The 16,937-nt window shown below is 34.2% G+C and overlaps 1 protein-coding gene across 1 annotated transcript in view; it reads right to left on the reverse strand.

Annotated features, from left to right (window-relative positions):
* LOC117168914 (60S ribosomal protein L28) overlaps positions 1 to 13,743 on the reverse strand; it is a 180,525-nt gene extending 166,782 nt beyond the window's left edge. Inside the window, exon 1 of the mRNA XM_033354863.1 lies at positions 13,646 to 13,743. The gene's annotated coding sequence lies outside the window, so the exon portion shown is untranslated. The remainder of the gene's footprint in view (positions 1 to 13,645) is intronic.
* Between the last annotated feature and the right edge of the window lie 3,194 nt (positions 13,744 to 16,937).

Here is a 16,937-nt window from a genome sequence, read left to right on the forward strand (position 1 = left end):
TCTTCTACACTCTTCTTTTAAATTTTAGGCAATCGTTTGATGTGTTTAAAAATCTGCTTGAATTTTTTTTAAAGTACCTACATTTTTCTAAATAAAAAATTATTTAAAACTTTCACACAATTATTAGAAAAATAATTCTGTTTTTCTAATCTTGGCAGACCTTTCAATCTCTAATCTTTAAAAATTATATGGAAAAATTACAACATTTTGCTTCAAAATATTTTACGTACTTTTTAGACATCTCAGGAAATAATAAAAAATGTTTTGTAATCATTTTTCAATTATCTGTTAGAATTCATTTCCAAAAAATTATTTACACTTTTTCCTAAGGAGTTTCTTTCATTTTCTTTCATTATCTGAAAGTCCTTCGTTTATCGACTTTTACTATTATTTTTTTCATTTTACATACGTATCGATTATATATTATCCAAATTTAATATAAAAGTCTGCAATTTTAAGTGTATTTAAATACTACCATTTTTAATGTTTCCATATTTTTATAAATAATTCAACAAATTTGATGTGTAATTAAAATAAACTTTTTTTAAATCTTATCGAACTATATTATTAATTTAATAATTTCAGTTTTTTAAATCAATTTATCCTACGTTTCTAAGACCCCTCTGAACTTTAAATTTATTTTTAATCTCATCAATTCTACTCAATATTTATTGAACTTCTTCGATTATTTGCTCCTTCAAAAAATTTGTAATGTAATCGAATTAAAAAACGTTGATTTTAAAACCTTTTACACTCTTTTTCCAAATTTTAGGAAATTGTTCGATGTGTTTAAAAATCTTCTTTAATTTTCTTTTAAAGCACACTTTACAGAATAAAAAATTATTAAAAATTTTCTCACGTTACTTAAGAAAATAATTTTTTTCCTTATCTTGTCTTCTAATCTTTAAAAATTATTCAAATTTTTCCTGATTTTTTTTATTTTGCAAAATTAAGAAAACATTTCCTTTAAAATTTTTCAGATACTTTGAAAATTTTTGACGTATTTTTGAATGTTTTTAAATGCTTTAAAATAATTTCCTAAAATTAATTTTTCGAAATAAAAAATTATTTTAATTATTTCTAGGAACCTAAAATAATCTTTTTCATTTTTGTAAAAACTTACAAAATTCTTGAAAAATCTTTACAAGTTTTAATTTTATTTTAATCCTTTCAAAATTTCTAAATATCTTTTAAACTTTCTCAGATTTGAAAGTCGATTTTTAAAGCAACATATAATTTAAAAAATTGTGTAACAAAATTACACAAGAATGCCTAATAAGAATTATGTTCATTAATTCAAGATGTGAAAAAAATTACTCATAATCTTTTAAATTTTTCCAAGGAATTATAAGAAAAATAGTTTTACCTCCTTGAAATCTTTCGAAATTCCTGTAAAGTTTCTAAAGTTTATGTTTGAATCCTTTAAAAATCTAATTTTCTAACAAAATTTAAGTTTAAAATTCAATTTGAATCTCTTCAGTTCTTCTAAATATTTCTTGCATTTACTCGATTTTGATCTATTTATTATAATCTTACCAAATTGAAACATTTTGCTTTAAAATCTTCTACAGTCTTCTTTTAAATTTTAGGAAATCCTTTCACATGTTTAAAATCCCTTTTTAATATTCCCATAAAGTACATTTTTTAAAATAAAAAGTAATTGCAAATTTTCCTACCAATCTTGAAAAAGTTCTGTTTCTAATCTTGTCGGACCTTCTAAGCCTTCTAATCATTAAAAACTATTAAAGTTTTTCCTGAATTTCTTTGAAATTCGGCAAAATAAAAAAGGTTACTTAAAATCTGCAGATTCTTTATTGATCATTTCAAACATAGTTTAACATATATTGGAATTTAAAAAAATCTATTTTTTAAAATAAAAAATTATATTAATTATTCGTAGAAACCTGAAAGAATATTTTTCATTTTCATGATACATTAAAAAATTCTTTAAAAATCTTCACAAATTTTTATTATTTTCTAATCGTTTCAAAATTCCTGAATATCTCTTAAACTTACGCAAATTTGAAAGCACATTTTTTAAACAAAAATAGATTTAAAAAAAAAAGTGAAATAAAATTGCGCAAGAAGGCTTGATAAGAATTAATTTCCTTAGCTTTTTCTAAAATTATAGAACATAGCAACATTGCCTGAGCTTTCATTCTCTTGACAACCTGCGAAATTCAGTTTACTTAAAAACTGCTCTAAATAGCCAGTTAGCCAGCGAAAACGAATCGTGAAGTCGGGGGGGCTCGGACTCGTGCATTTTCGGCACTACAGGAGGCTGGTCTACGCAACATGTAGCAGAGCCGACTCACGGACACGCTACGCTTGAATATGTCGCTCCCAGATGGAAGAGTGGTGGGGGCCGAAAAATCCCACATTCTGGAGACACTGCCGTTAACATCCATGCGCTTCACCAGGCATTGGTCCCAGTTATGGCGCTCCACATTAGCTAACCGTACGGTCGTTAAGCCTAAAGAAACTTCTCAGTGCTTCAATTGCCAGAGATTCCATCATGTTTCTGACATGTGCCATGCTACCCCACACTGTGTCAAATGTGGGGCTTCGCATAGCAGCTTCGCATAGCACGCGACACTAAATCCCAAATTAAACAACAACCAACAAAACGACAGAACCCTCAAATTACAAAGCCTACAGCCCTTAAAAATCAGGCCTCACAAATCGAAAAAAACCCCAGAAGTCGCACTTATTCAAAATACAACTTCACAAAGCATTAAAGTCAACTTAATCAGCCTTATAAAATGAGCCACAACCTTAGCCATCGACATAATGGGGGGTAAAATGAACATGGCTGAAGCTATTACCGCAACTGCCGAAATTATAAATAACATCCTATCACTTGCTATTGAAAATTCCTACGTTTAATAACAACATTCTAAAAATCGTTTTCTGGAACTCGCAGAGTATCATAAATAAGACTCGAATTAGCCACCTACATTTACCAAAACAACATCACCATCTGCATGCTTAGCGAAACTATGCTACGCGAATCTACAAGATTTAAAATTCGCCGCTATAAAATTTATAGAAATAATACCAACAGAGGAACAGCTATTTTAATTAAAGAAAATACCGAAAACCACGAATTAATAATTCCTGAACTAAAAACACTCGAAGCAACTGCTGTACAAATAAAAATTCACGGAAAATCATATGCCATTGTCTCGCTCTACCAGTCTCCCTCTCGAGAATTTGTGAAAAATGATTAGAATAAAATATTTAAACTTACTCTCTCGGTAATGGCTGCAGGTGACCTAAACGCCAAACATTTAGCCTGGAACAGCAGAATAACCAACAGAATCGGAAAACAATTATTCGAATTCATAAATGACAGGAATCTCTCAGTTTCAGCACCCGTATATCATACCCCCCCCCCCCCCCCCCCCCAAATAAAAAACATAAATCTGACCTTATCGACTTTGTCATTTCCAAAAATAATTTTTTCAACCACGACACTTTCACTATAGATGAGCTTGACTCAGACAGCCGACCAGTTCTCTTAAGCCTTTACACTAATTGTGAAAAGGCCCCGGTCATACCACACACTATAGCTTCGCAAAAGCGAACTGGCAAACATTCAATTCCACTCTTGAAACTCAAGTTCATTTTGAACCCACACTAACAAACTCCACTCACATCGACGAAGCCATAATAAATCTTATCTCTAGCATAAAAAATGCAATTGACTCTTCGGTCCCTCTGTCTACCGTTAACAAATACGATCCACCTCTCCGTCCCGAGATTGAAGACCTTATCGATACCCGTAATAAACTCTGTCAAACCCATCGAAAAACTAAAACCTGCATTCTCAAAAACACAATCAATCACTTGCGTAAAACAATAGCAACTAAAGTTCAGGAGCACAGATGTAAACATTGGAACACAGAAGTCGGCAAACGTCAAATTAAAGATAATTCTATATACCGTATGACTAAAGCCTTAACGAAGCCGCGATCAAATATTCCACCCCTCAAAAAATCCGATCAAACTTTTGCGCTCTCTCCTACTGACAAAGCAAATCTTTTAGCAGTAAGTTATGAAAGTAATTTCGCTCCACACGAAGACCCACCTGACCCACAGCACGTCTCTGAATCCTCATGAAATAAGTCAACCAGAACTTTTATTTTCGACCCCTCTACCCCTTTCCCACTCTTTTTCTTTACTTTACTTTTCTTTCATAAAATAAATTATCAGATTCCCCCTACCGAAAGAAATCTCTGAGTTTTCTTGAGCGAAATAGCCTGGCCCATTTTGAGTCTATAAACAAAGTCGATTTGAAACAAAATAGTCTCAGAGATAGTTTGAGAGATTTGGGTCCTTTTCAAGATCCTTTTAGTGGTCCTTTTAAGAGTGGTGCGACGGTAATATAATGTTCCTTTTGTATTCGTCACGTACCGGGCGGGCAGAGTTATTTACAGTATTTTTTAAATTTTCTCTTCAAATTATTAACACTTTTTTTTAATTGATGAATTTTCTCATTATACTTATTTATAATTATAGTTTATATACTGATATACAATTTTCTAGTTGAATTCAAAAATGTTGCCTTTTTTGGCGTATATCATTCCATTTACCAGAAACGTTCTATTAATTCTAATTTTAAGCATTAAAAAAAAGTTAGATATCTGAGGTCATTGAAACCCGTCGAATCGGAATTATTATGTTTTAGGCTGTTAACTATGAAATTAAAAAAAATCTACTTCTAAATTTTAATCCTAGAGCTAAGAAAGGACTCTTGAGTGTCGGCCACTCTATTGAAATAGCCTCTCTGCTTGTTATTTATGATCGTATTCTTATTTCAATTTCGGAAAGGATATTTTAAAGCCTTCAGACCATTTAAACGAGCTTCCTGGACCTTTAAAAATATCTACCTGAGTGCCTGCGGAGAATTTCTCTGAGCTTCTTTGACCTAAAGAATTTTTAGTATATACTCAAAGATTCTTTTCGGTAGGGCCGTGGTTTTTTCCTGCTTGTGGGCTTTTTTCCACATATAATAAACGTCACTTTAAATTCAAGCCATGTCAAATTTCTCTCAGATTGTGTAATAATGCCCAAACGGGTAACGCACAACAACTTCTTCCAGTTCGATCATTCTTCGGGGAGGTCATTAATCGTGAGTGCATTGGTTCTCACAAGAGGGGGCGCTGGTTGGGGCCCCTTCATCCCCACTCCTTTTTATTTCTTTTCTAACAGTACGGTGTTGCCATTTTGGTGTTGACAGCAGACGATATGCTACCATAGACGTAGATATAGTACGTGCTCATGATCCAACAAAGCATGGTCCTGTCAGGCGCAAGTAAAAAAAGTCAACCAATCAGATTTGGCACCCTAGGGCACCCGACCTTTCTGACATCTTGAATCGAGTGCGGCAGTTGGCTTCCCCTTCCATTCGCGCCAACGCAGTGAGTATGGTGGGGGACGTCGGTTCACTCCAAGTCGAACGTATTTGAGCATTGAATTAACAGGACCATGGATTGTTGGATCATGATACATGCTGTAGTTTGTAACTAAACTAACAGTAAAGATGGCAGGGTAAGGTACGAAGGCAAAACGTCCTCGAGTTTTCAATTTCACAAAAGCATTTTTTTTAATTCAAATACCAACTGTTATATTTTTTGTTGAGAATTCATATTTTTTCCTAAAGATTTTATTTATTTGGTCGAAGATTCTAAAATTTTGCTAAAAAAACCCATTTTTTGGCTAAAATAATCGTCTTTTTGGGTTGTAAAAGAACATACTTGTTGATAATGCATATTTTTTGTTTGAAAATTCAACTTTTTTGTACAAAACTCGTCATTTTTGGAAAAAATTCAACCTTTTGGATTACATATTTTTCTTTATTTACAGAAAAATCTTTTGCTTGGTAGAAAATGTAACTATTTTAGTAAAAATGCAACTTTCTTATTTAAAAACGTATGTTATTTTTCTTTTTTACTTGAACTCAACTATTTTAAGTTTAAAATAACAATATTTTTTATTGAAATATCAACTCTTTACATTTTTTGTGGGGATATCATCTGTTTTGGCTGAATTTGTATTATTTTGCTGAAAATACAACAATTTTGTGAAAAAAGTCTATCTTTTTAGTTGAAAGTGAATCTTTTATTGACTTTTTTAAATTAAATTTTTTAAATAAAAACTTAACTATTGCATTATTGGTTAAGATCAATCTGTTTCGGAATAAAAAATCAACTATTTTGTTGAAAATATATGTAATTTATTTATTTAGTAGAAAATTAAACTTTTTTGTTGAAGATTAAACTATTCGATTCAAAATTTAATTATTTTGTTGAAAATTCGCCTTTTTTTATAAAATCTATCTTTTTAGTTCAAAATTCAATTATTTGGTTCGAAGTTCATGTATTTTCTTGATAATTTGTATTTTTTAGCATGAAATTAACTTTAGTCTCTGGGACTTCCGGTTGGGTTGGAAACGTTGCACACGCGTCCGGGAAATGTCGAAAAAGTGAGAGATTATAGTTTTAAATTTATGCGGGTGGTCTGGTGAGTGGAAAATTTAGGCAGTTTGCGAAAAAAGTTATCAGCAAAAGTATTATTCATAGTTTTAAAGCTATAGAACTAGTGAGATATGGATCAAATGGAACCCTCCGAAAAGAAAGAGGTTATGTTGAACGGGAGTGAGGAGGTGACGAAGTTAAACACCGACTCGGCTGATGACAGAGAGAGGGCAGCACCAAATGGGAATGGACAAGCCGATGACATCGAACAGCTGTTAGGGGAAAATAATAAAAAGTCGACGACGAAAAAATACCGAGGAAGACCAAAGAAAGAGGTTAAGGAAAAGGAGAAAGGAATTACGAGCTCCAGGAAAATCACGGACTTCGTACAAGCCAACTCGAGCATGATAGAGTGGGGAGGGTTGACGAATGAAGTGTTCAAAAGAAGGGAAAAAATAACTAGATCACCTAGCAGAAGTGAATGGGGAAGCGGCAAGGGATGTGATAGAAGTTTGAGCGAGGATTTAACGGATGTCGAGGCCGAAAATCAAGAGTTACCTCAGCTACAATCAAATAATCTTATGTTTGACAGAAATGAAGAGAAAGGGACACATCCTATAAGCAAACCCCATGATGAAGTGGCCCAAAATATGATTACTAAATTAGAAAAAAAGGATACTAGAGGCATAGCTAGATTTTTCATACAAATTAATGACAGTGATGAGTTGACGGGCGAGAACATTCGAAAAAAGGAGATGGATTTGGCAGGTGCAATTTCGGACCTATTGAAGGGGTGGTGGAATGCGAATGGGAAAAAAGAAATAGACAAGATAGCTCAGGAATATCACAATTTATAGCTTTCATTCGAATCCTTAAAAAACAGGACAATTAAAAAAGAAGAAGAGTGGGAAGCAGCCGTCTCAACTTTAGAAAAGTCCAGGGAAAAAGAAAAGGCTTGGGTAGCAGAAAAGAAACAGATGGAAGAAGAAATTAGATATCTAAAAGATAAGCTGGCAAACTCTAAAAAAGGTTACATAAATGGTGAAGTATGTACTCAATTAATAGGGGAGGGAGAAACTTCAAATATTTATAGAGGCCTAGAAAGGACCAGGGAAGACGACAGGGACAACAGACACAAGGAAGTTCAGTATCAAGGAAAGAATAAGGATTCTCGACTCGGAAAGCTGACGAAAAAGGAGCTGGACCGAGAAATAAAAGAAAGAAGGGACAGAAAAAAACATGTCATAATCAGAGGATTCAGACCAACCAAGAGGAACGTAGAGGGAGAAATAAAATCGGCCCTTGAAAGGACAATTGGAGTAGTAACAGAGGTCAAAGGAATCAGGTTCAACAATGAAGAGTTTTTGGTGGACTTGCATTCTTGGAGAGACAAAATGTCCATAATGAGAAGAAAATCCAAATTCAGAGGGACTAGCATCTGGATTTCGGACAACTTGACCGACAGAGAGCTTCAAATACAGAAGTGGATCACGAATGTAGCTGAGGACGAAGCAGAACATGGGAAAGCAGTGAGGACGGGATACATGAAATGGAAGATTGGTTCTTCTGGAACGAGGAAGAAGGGGAACTCAGCAAGAATTTTTTTCGTATCCACGGCACCTAAGAACATCAGAGGTGTGTCATGGAATATTTCGGGAGCAAATAAGGTAGGGCAGGCATGGGATTTTTTAAAGGGGTTTGAATTAATTGTACTACAAGAAACTTGGTTAATGAAAGAGTCGGAAGAACAATTTGTTAAAAAGCTAGATAAAGATTTTATTTAGATAACAAAACCGGCAGAAAAAGTTCATAATAAGAGGAGAGCAAAGGGAGGGCATCTAATAGGAATTAAGAAAAATTGGGTGGGAGACAATTGGGAGTGTAAAGAATGGGACTACGGAATTGTAATTAGTGACAATAAGTTAAGATTTGAATCAAAAATACTAAAAATTGTAACTATTTATAACAATGAAGGCATTTCTAAAATCTGTGGAAGTCTATGTAAATTAATAGAAAAGGCAAGCAGAGAACATGAGAAAATGAGAGGACGAGTTGGTGAACGCCGAGGGTAAAAAACTTTTGAATATTTGTGAAGAACACGGGCTAAAAATCCTTAATGGTTGTACTCAGGGCGATAGAAAAGGCAAATTCACGCATATTTGCGACGCGGGGGGGTCGGTCTTAGATTTAATTATTTTAAAAGGAGACGAGGGGGTAAACCCAATATCGGAAATAAAAGTTGAAGCGAGAATCGAGTCGGATCACCTACCGGTCACCTTCCGACTCTCTCACACGGGGTCAGAATAATTCGAAAAAAGGGAACCGAGAAGAGGACGGAATATAAATAAGGCGGAAAAACTATTTTGGGACAAAGGGAAATCAGAAGAATTCGGGGAAAAAATGAAAGAACTATGGGAAACGAGAGTAGAGGAAGAAGCAAGTGAAGACAGATGGGAGATAATAATTGATAGTATAAAAAAAGCAGCAAAAGAAGTAGGAATGGTAAGGATGGTGGGGCTCCACGGCAATAATTTTAAGAAAATAATTGACTGGTTCGATGAAGATTGTAAAGAACAGAGGAAAAAAGTGTGGGAGACCTTAAAAATGTTTCTAAAGTTAAAGGGAGAATCGGAGCGGGAGAAATTGGTGTATGAAAAAAAGAGGTTCAAAAGTTTATTCAAGGAAAAAAGGAGACAAATAAATGAAGAAAATTGGAAAGAGGTAGAAAATAGTCAAAGGGGAAGAAATTAGCTTAGAAAAATGGAAAACCCATTTTGAAAAGCTACTCGAAAGCAAGGGTGATAAAAGTCAGAATAATCAAGAATCAGCGAGAGATAGGGACAAAGAGGGTAAGGGGAGTAAGACTGAAAACGAGGGAGCTCCAGCGGACAGTAGAGAACATCTAGATGAAACCGAAAAAGGACTTAATGGAAAAATAGAGTTTAAAGAATTCTGTCAATGCATAAAAAAAATGAAAAGAGGAAAAGCGCCTGGGGAGGATGGGGTACCAATAGAATTTATTGCAGGGATGCCAAAAGTATGGGCGACAGAAATGCATGAAGCAGACTTCTGGGAAAATGGAGTTATGATTAAAGGATGGAAGACAGCCAGAATAGTACCAATATTTAAGAATGGAGACGAGGACGACACGGAAAACTACAGAGGAGTTTCGCTGCTAGATTTAGGTTACAAAATATTAGCGGCTATAATGGATGCAAGACTAGGGGCATGGGTAGAAGAAAAGAGATTGCTCAGGGAAAGTCAGGCAGGTTTTAGGAAAAAAAGAAGTACCAGAGACCACATCTTTGTCTTAAATTCTTTAATAAACAAGTTAAAAAAAAAGAGAAAGGAAAGCTATACGTAGCATTTATAGATTTAAAAAAAGGATTTGATACAATAAACAGAAACATACTTTTTGAAAAACTGAAAAAGGTAGGAATCAGTGGCAGAATGCTCGATATGATAAAGAGCATTTATAGGAACACTTTCAACGAGGTAGTAACTAAAGCCGGAATCTCAGAAAATTTTAGAACAAATATAGGGGTAAGACAAGGATGCCCCTTGAGCCTGATCCTCTTTAACATTTCGTTGGACGACATAGATGATGAGTGGACCAAAAGAAATGAAGGAGGAACCGTAATTCGGAAATCGAAGGTGTTTACTTTAAAATTTGCGGATGACTTAGCAATCGTTTCCGATCACGCGGATGGTATCAAAGAAATGTTAAAAACGCTGGAAAGATATGCTGATAAGAATAAATTAGAAGTGAATGTCAAAAAAACAAAGGTGATGGTGTTTGAGAAAGGGGGTAGGAAGAAATCTGGAGAGGAATGGAAATTTAAAGGTGAACCACTCGAAGTAGTAGACAAGTTTAAATATTTAGGTTTTTGGTTTTCATCGGGCGGATCCTTCATCAAACACCTAGCAGCCCTAGCAGGCAAAGTGCAAAAATCTATCAAATGCAGCGTGGGGAGTGATGAAAAGGGCAGGAATAAACGCGTTAAAGAGAAGACTTTACATACTGGATGTATTAGCAAAAACAGGAGCGTTTTACGGGGTCGAAATATGGGGATGGAGGAGAAGGGAAGAAATAGAGAAAGTACAGAGTAGATATGTTAAAATGATTATGGGATTGGATAGAAATACCCCTGCATACATCTGGAAAATAGAGTCAGGACGAAGAAGCGCGGAAATTGAGACTAGAAGAAGGGCGAGTGACTATCTTTATGAAATATTAGAAATGGAGGAAGATAGGTTACCAAAAATTTGTCTAATGGAGGAGAGACGAGGCTGCATAAACGATAATCCGTCAGACTGGGGAAAGGAATTAGTGGCATCATTAGAAGAAGTAGGAGATGGCGAGACATTGGGGATGATATGGGAAGGCAGGAATTTGGAAGATGTGTCAAGGAACTTAGGAAGAGGAGTCCTGAGGAAAATGGAACAAGATTGTCAGACCGATTGGCAAAAAATTGATATTTCAAATTATTGTAAAGTATACAAAAGTATAACAGATGGGATAGAGAGGGAAGAATACTGAGAAGCGAAAGATATCAAAGGAATAGATAAGGAACAGTGGGCTAGGCTAAGATGTGTTAATGTGGGTAAGGCAGGAAATAAGGGTTATAAAGACGATTGTCTTTGCCGCTTATGTGGGGAAGAGGAGGAAGATATATACCACATTTGGAAATGCAAAAAAGCTAGGCAACTCATTGATCGTAAAACAGTCGAGGAGGTGGATGAGTGGTTGATGATTGGTAGGGGGTCCAAGTATAGACTTTGCTGACCGCTTATGCCAGAATCTGAAGGAAAGACCGAGTCCCGGGTTGTGCAAATATGCGAGAGCATTCGAAAGATTAGCCAAAGAGACTAGTCAAAAGAAAAGTTAGAGTCGCGAGGGAAGTTCCGGACAGCGAAGAAGCGAACGTATGCTGGAAAATAATGTAAATATGTTGGAATATAGCGCAGAGGAAATGTATAGATTTAAGAAAATGTAAAATAAGAACTTTGATCTATGTACAAACACAAAAAGTGTATATTTGGAAGAAATAAACAAACTTTAGTCTCTGTTGAAAATTTAACAGTTTGGCCTACAATTTATGTATTTTGTTCAATATTCTCTTTCTTTGTTGTTGAACAAAATCATTTTTTTGTTTGTTAAAAAAGTCAACTGTTTGGCAAAAAATTAAAGTATTTTTGTTTTACAATAAAAGCATTTTTTAGTTGAAAAATTAACTATTACATTTTTCGTTGAAAATTTATCTGTTCAGGATGAAAATGCGTCTTTTGTTCGTTCAAAATTAATTTCTTATATTGAAAATTCAGCAATTTAGGTATGGTTGAAGATTCAATTAATGGGTTAGAAATCTATTTATTTTGTTGAAAAATCATATATTTAGTTAAAACTTTAACTGCTTTGTAGTAAGCTCATCTTTCGTTCCTAAGCTCGTGCGTAATAATGGATTTGCATCAATTTGTCAATAAAGAAAAATAATTCCATTCAAAAATGCTGAATTTTCATACCAAAGGATGAGCTTACTACGAAGCAGTCGAATTGACAGGTGGCTTTGAAAATTTCATTGCAAATAACATTCATACAAAAAATTTCTGATATAATGAAAATTTATTCACACTATTATTTGTGACGCATTGAGCAACGTCCTGACCAAGTTACCCAAGCGGGAACGCATTTGCTTGCTTAAAAGTTAAGCTAGTTTTTTGAATTAAAGGACCCAAGACGCCACTTTTTCCCACGCATCAACACATTTCTACAACTAAGAAGACAAATATGGGTACACAGAAACATACCAAAAATCGTGTGCAAGTGTACAAGAATTAAAACATTGTGAAAAGTAATCAAAATAGAGGTATTGTCCGTGCTAGAATTTATCCAAGAAAGTTTTGTTTAGAAATTAATTGCTAGTGTGGTATTTTTTAAAAACTAATTCTAAGAAAATGTGATGTTTTCACATATTCCTAATCCTTATCTTTTTAACAAGTAAATGTGCCAATCGATTAATTTTGGATGACTTTATTGATTTGAAAATTATATTTCAGATTACAAAGGGAGATTACCATTACATTTTTTGGGGTACTATTGGTACACAAGTTGCAGATGAATTAGTAAATTTTTTATTGTTTATCCGTTCGCAAATGTCTCGATGACTAGATTTTTCCCAATGGATTATAATAGTATGTTTTGTCCAACTTTTTATTTAGATTATTAGGTGCGACATTTAAATTTTCTCATAGAATTGGATTTACTCGCAATGTCCTTTAAAAAAATAAAGGTTAGGAATATGTCCAAACGTCAGTTTATTATTATTATTAGTTAAAATTTCTTTCGACACTAGCAATTACTTTCTTCAAAATCCTTCTTCGATAGGTTCAAGTACTAAAAACAACCAGTTTTAATTATATTTTGACGATTTTTCATTATTATGCATTTGCATACTGTTTATGCTATGCTTGCCTGGTCCTTTATAACTTTAAAGCAAGCAAATGCATTGTAATTTGGGGAGCTTGATGCCAACTAAATCTGCCCAGGCGCTGTGCGTTTTGACAGAGGATATCGAAAACGGCATTCCACAGACCATGTATACAAAAATAAAAGTTGTAATACAATTGTTTTTTTTTTTTCGTTTTTGGAAACTTTAGCAGGAGTGCTCACATGCCCTATCCCAGAACCTGACCTGCTCAATGTGAGACGTTAATATACACATCAAATTCAACCAAATCTAAAAAAGTTGGAAGTCATGAAAGTATTTAAGATATTATTCACCGGCTCCCGGCTACCAGAACTTTTTTTCACTATCTGCAGACTCTCCGAATGCGAAGAATCAATGGAGGTTATGTTTTCCATTTATCACTCAGAACTGGGAACTTTTTTTCACCGAAAAAGTGTAAACTTATAAGAATCAGAAACTCAATAAATAATTGTGCAAGACCTAATGCTTCCAAATTATGATAAAAACTTTTGCGTGTCGTTTCAATCAAAGGGTTATGGAGAAATACACGTGCTTTTGGAAAGGTCTCTCTTGTGTATACTTCAATTGCTATTACCTATCCTGTATAATAATTTAGAACTATTGATTTGCTCAATAATATCATTTAATATAATTTTTTCGAAGCTTGTTTTTGTTAGTCTAAAAATAAAAATTTATTACCTTCTTTCTAGAAATTCAGCAAAGTTATACACCACGTGTCTACAGTAGACAGAAAAGACTCGAAATCGTGTAGAACAAACTGTAGGCATGGTAGCCCACGATCCATAAAATACAGGGTCTACCAAGCGCAAGTAACAAAAACTCAGCTAATCAGATACATACTGCAGAGTTTCTCCATATTCGATAAGTAAAGCGGTAAATTTAAGCGAAGTAAAAGGTAAGAACGGTATTTTTGTAATTTTGAGGTATAGAAATATTTCAATACCGATTAAATGTGTTGTAATGTTGAAGATAGATAAACGGAAATACGAATTAATTAAAATTTTATTTTGTGTGTTTCATAACCTCTTCTTGCTGACAAAAACTGGCATATATTTATAAAATAAAATAAAATTAAATACAATTAGGAAGTTATAAAATGATTAAAATTATATGCTTTAGTATGTATGTCATATGAAATATTCAATGTTATGTTGTCTTTATTTTGAAATATTTTCTTTCTCAATTTTGAAAAAAAATTATATGGAAATACAGGGTGTCCCAGAATCAAGTGGCCTAACTTGTATGACTATAAAAATAAAAATAAATTAGAAATTTATTTTTTAAAAATAATTTGAAGTTTTAGTTATTGAGCTATAAAATATTTAGGCTGGACCAATCAGGCGCGGTTTAAACAGTCGTGCGGCGAATCGTCCCTGATTTGGTTTACATAGTGACCTATCTCTTTCTAGTCGTTATTTTTTATTTTAATCAATAGTTTTCGATGCATACTGAAACGGAAGATGGCGATTTTTTAAATTTAAGTTTTCGGAACCATTAGAAAAATCGTGTCACAGATGGCGGTCTCAAGAAACAGACTTAGCGTAATGGAACATGAATAAACTGTAATCCCAGTAAATGTTTAATAATCTTGCCGTAATACATTCATAGGATACGCGTACACTATACAAAATAAAGTTCTAAGAAAAATTCGAAATAAACTACTTTAAATGACGTTTTTCAATTTAAGAATTCTAACTTTGTAATTTCCGCATTTATAGCTTGTATACTATAAATTTTATGTACAATACCTTAAATAAATGCCATATAGTATATTGTTCTGCAAAAAATGATCTATATAGGTATGTTGTATGGTCAAAATTAAGCTGTCTCGCACGAATTGAAGAACATCATACGTTGTACATTACATTTACCTCCTCGTGCAATTCTAACAGCTTGTCCCTATTATTTGCTTCAAAAATGATCTCAAATGATAAACACTAAAAATAATAGTTTTTATTAAATAATTTTAGTAAATTTTCCTCCCATTACTTTCTTTGACCTAGTTCGAAAAGTGCAATTTCCGTGAAACAATTTAAATGACTAAAACATACTATATACTTAATTAAAAAACCATGGTTTCTTTCCATGGATAATTTTATTAACTCTACACCACGGAGTAATAATAAAGAGATCCATCTCCGTACATACGTTCTGACTGCGGTAACTGTACTTTTATTGCCAGACTTGACGCTTGAAGCCAATGCTCACAACGAGGGGGATATCCGCACTGTGATTTGCTATCTTCTTTTCTCCCGCGAGAAATGGGCGAGTGAGTGCTAGTGCTTAACAACCACAAGAATGGCAGAAATTGAGGTTATATCAATTTTTTGCAAAGTCAAGTAAACCCTGCTGATAGAAATCTCTGAGTATATTCTAAATATTCTCTAGGGTCAGAGAAGCTCAGAGAAATTTTCCACAGGTACTCAAGTAGATATATTTAAAGGTCCAGGTAGTTCTTCTAAATGTTTTAAGGGCTTTAAAATCTTCTTTCCGAAATTAAAACAGAAATTCGATCATAAACAACAAACAGAGAGGCTATATCAATAGAGTAGCCATGGACATAGGAAACAAGGGACTAGGCATGCCATTGCGGGGGTGATGCAATGAGGGGGAGGTCCGCCACCTTTTGATGTCCCGCGACAAACATGGAAGGGCCCACATGTTTATATTTTCATGCACAGTTTGTCGGCAAAATTGCTCGTGCGCATAATCAAATGGCACATCGTAAGATGGCGGCTCTCCCCACTCATGGAATTCTCCCCCCTCACGTGGATTCAATCCCGCTCGACAAGGTTATGATGGCATACCTAGTCCCGTGTTTCCTATGTCCATGAGCGTAGCCGACACTCAAGGGTCTTTTGTTAAGCTTTCATATTAAAATTTAGAAGTAGATTTTTTAAATTTCATAATTAACAGCCTAAAACCTAATAATTCGGAATCTACGGGTTTCGATGATTTCAGATATCTAATTTTTTTAATGCTTAAAATTGTAATTAATACGACGTTTATCGTAAATTAAATGAGATACGCCAAAAAAGACAACATTTTTTAATCCAACAAGAAAATTGTATATTAATATATATGTTATAATTATAAATAAGTATAATGAGTAAATTCATTAACTAAAAAAAGTTTTAATAATTTGAAGAGAAAATTAAAAAGGGAGAGTCGGATTAGCGATGGCCAACTACTGTAAATAACTCTGCTCGCCCAGTACGTGACAAATACAAAAAGAACATTATATTACCGTCGCACCACTCTTAAACGGACCATTAAAGCAGTGGTTGGCAAACTTTTTTCCCACTTTTCAGGTAAAGGCAGGTTTGACCCAAAAAAATTTTTTCGTCTGCCGCGCTTTGTTCATCAATGCTACGTTTTTCCTGAGATGGGTTGGTTTTCCTCGGCAGGGCTTCATTGTTAGACGCGATACTCAAGGTGAATAAAAAGTTATAATGCGTTGATTTTTAGTATTTCAAGACGCCTTTTAGATTCCCTTTGATCACAAGGAATCAAAGATTTTGAATTTCGAGGTTTCAGAAAGCTAATTTTGAAATTGAGAATTTTAATCCCCATTACTCGAACTGCTTAATAATGGATGCTTCCACGGCGGTTTGAACCTTCTTGGTGGCAGCAGGTACTGCCCAGTGATCCCAGCTCTGAAACGAGATGTGGTCCAATCCTATGACAGGGCTATGTCCGTGAGAATATAGTAGGAGGCGGTATAAATGACTGGATTGCGCGCGCAACCCATTTCTCCTCTTCTGAATTTAAAAACTCGAAGGTACACGATTGCCGGTCGGAACACTTCGGCGGTTCTATTAATATCTCTATCCGCCTCGAAATAAAATCAAGAGATTAGGATTTTAATATTACCAGATTTCGATGCTGGCGATTCTCATGATTTGAATACTTCGCGCGCCTCTTTATATGCGCATATTTTGAGGTTACGTTTTTTCAAGCGTAAAATATA

The sequence above is a fragment of the Belonocnema kinseyi genome, chromosome 3 (genome assembly GCF_010883055.1).
Source record: "Belonocnema kinseyi isolate 2016_QV_RU_SX_M_011 chromosome 3, B_treatae_v1, whole genome shotgun sequence".
Lineage (NCBI taxonomy): Eukaryota > Metazoa > Arthropoda > Insecta > Hymenoptera > Cynipidae > Belonocnema > Belonocnema kinseyi.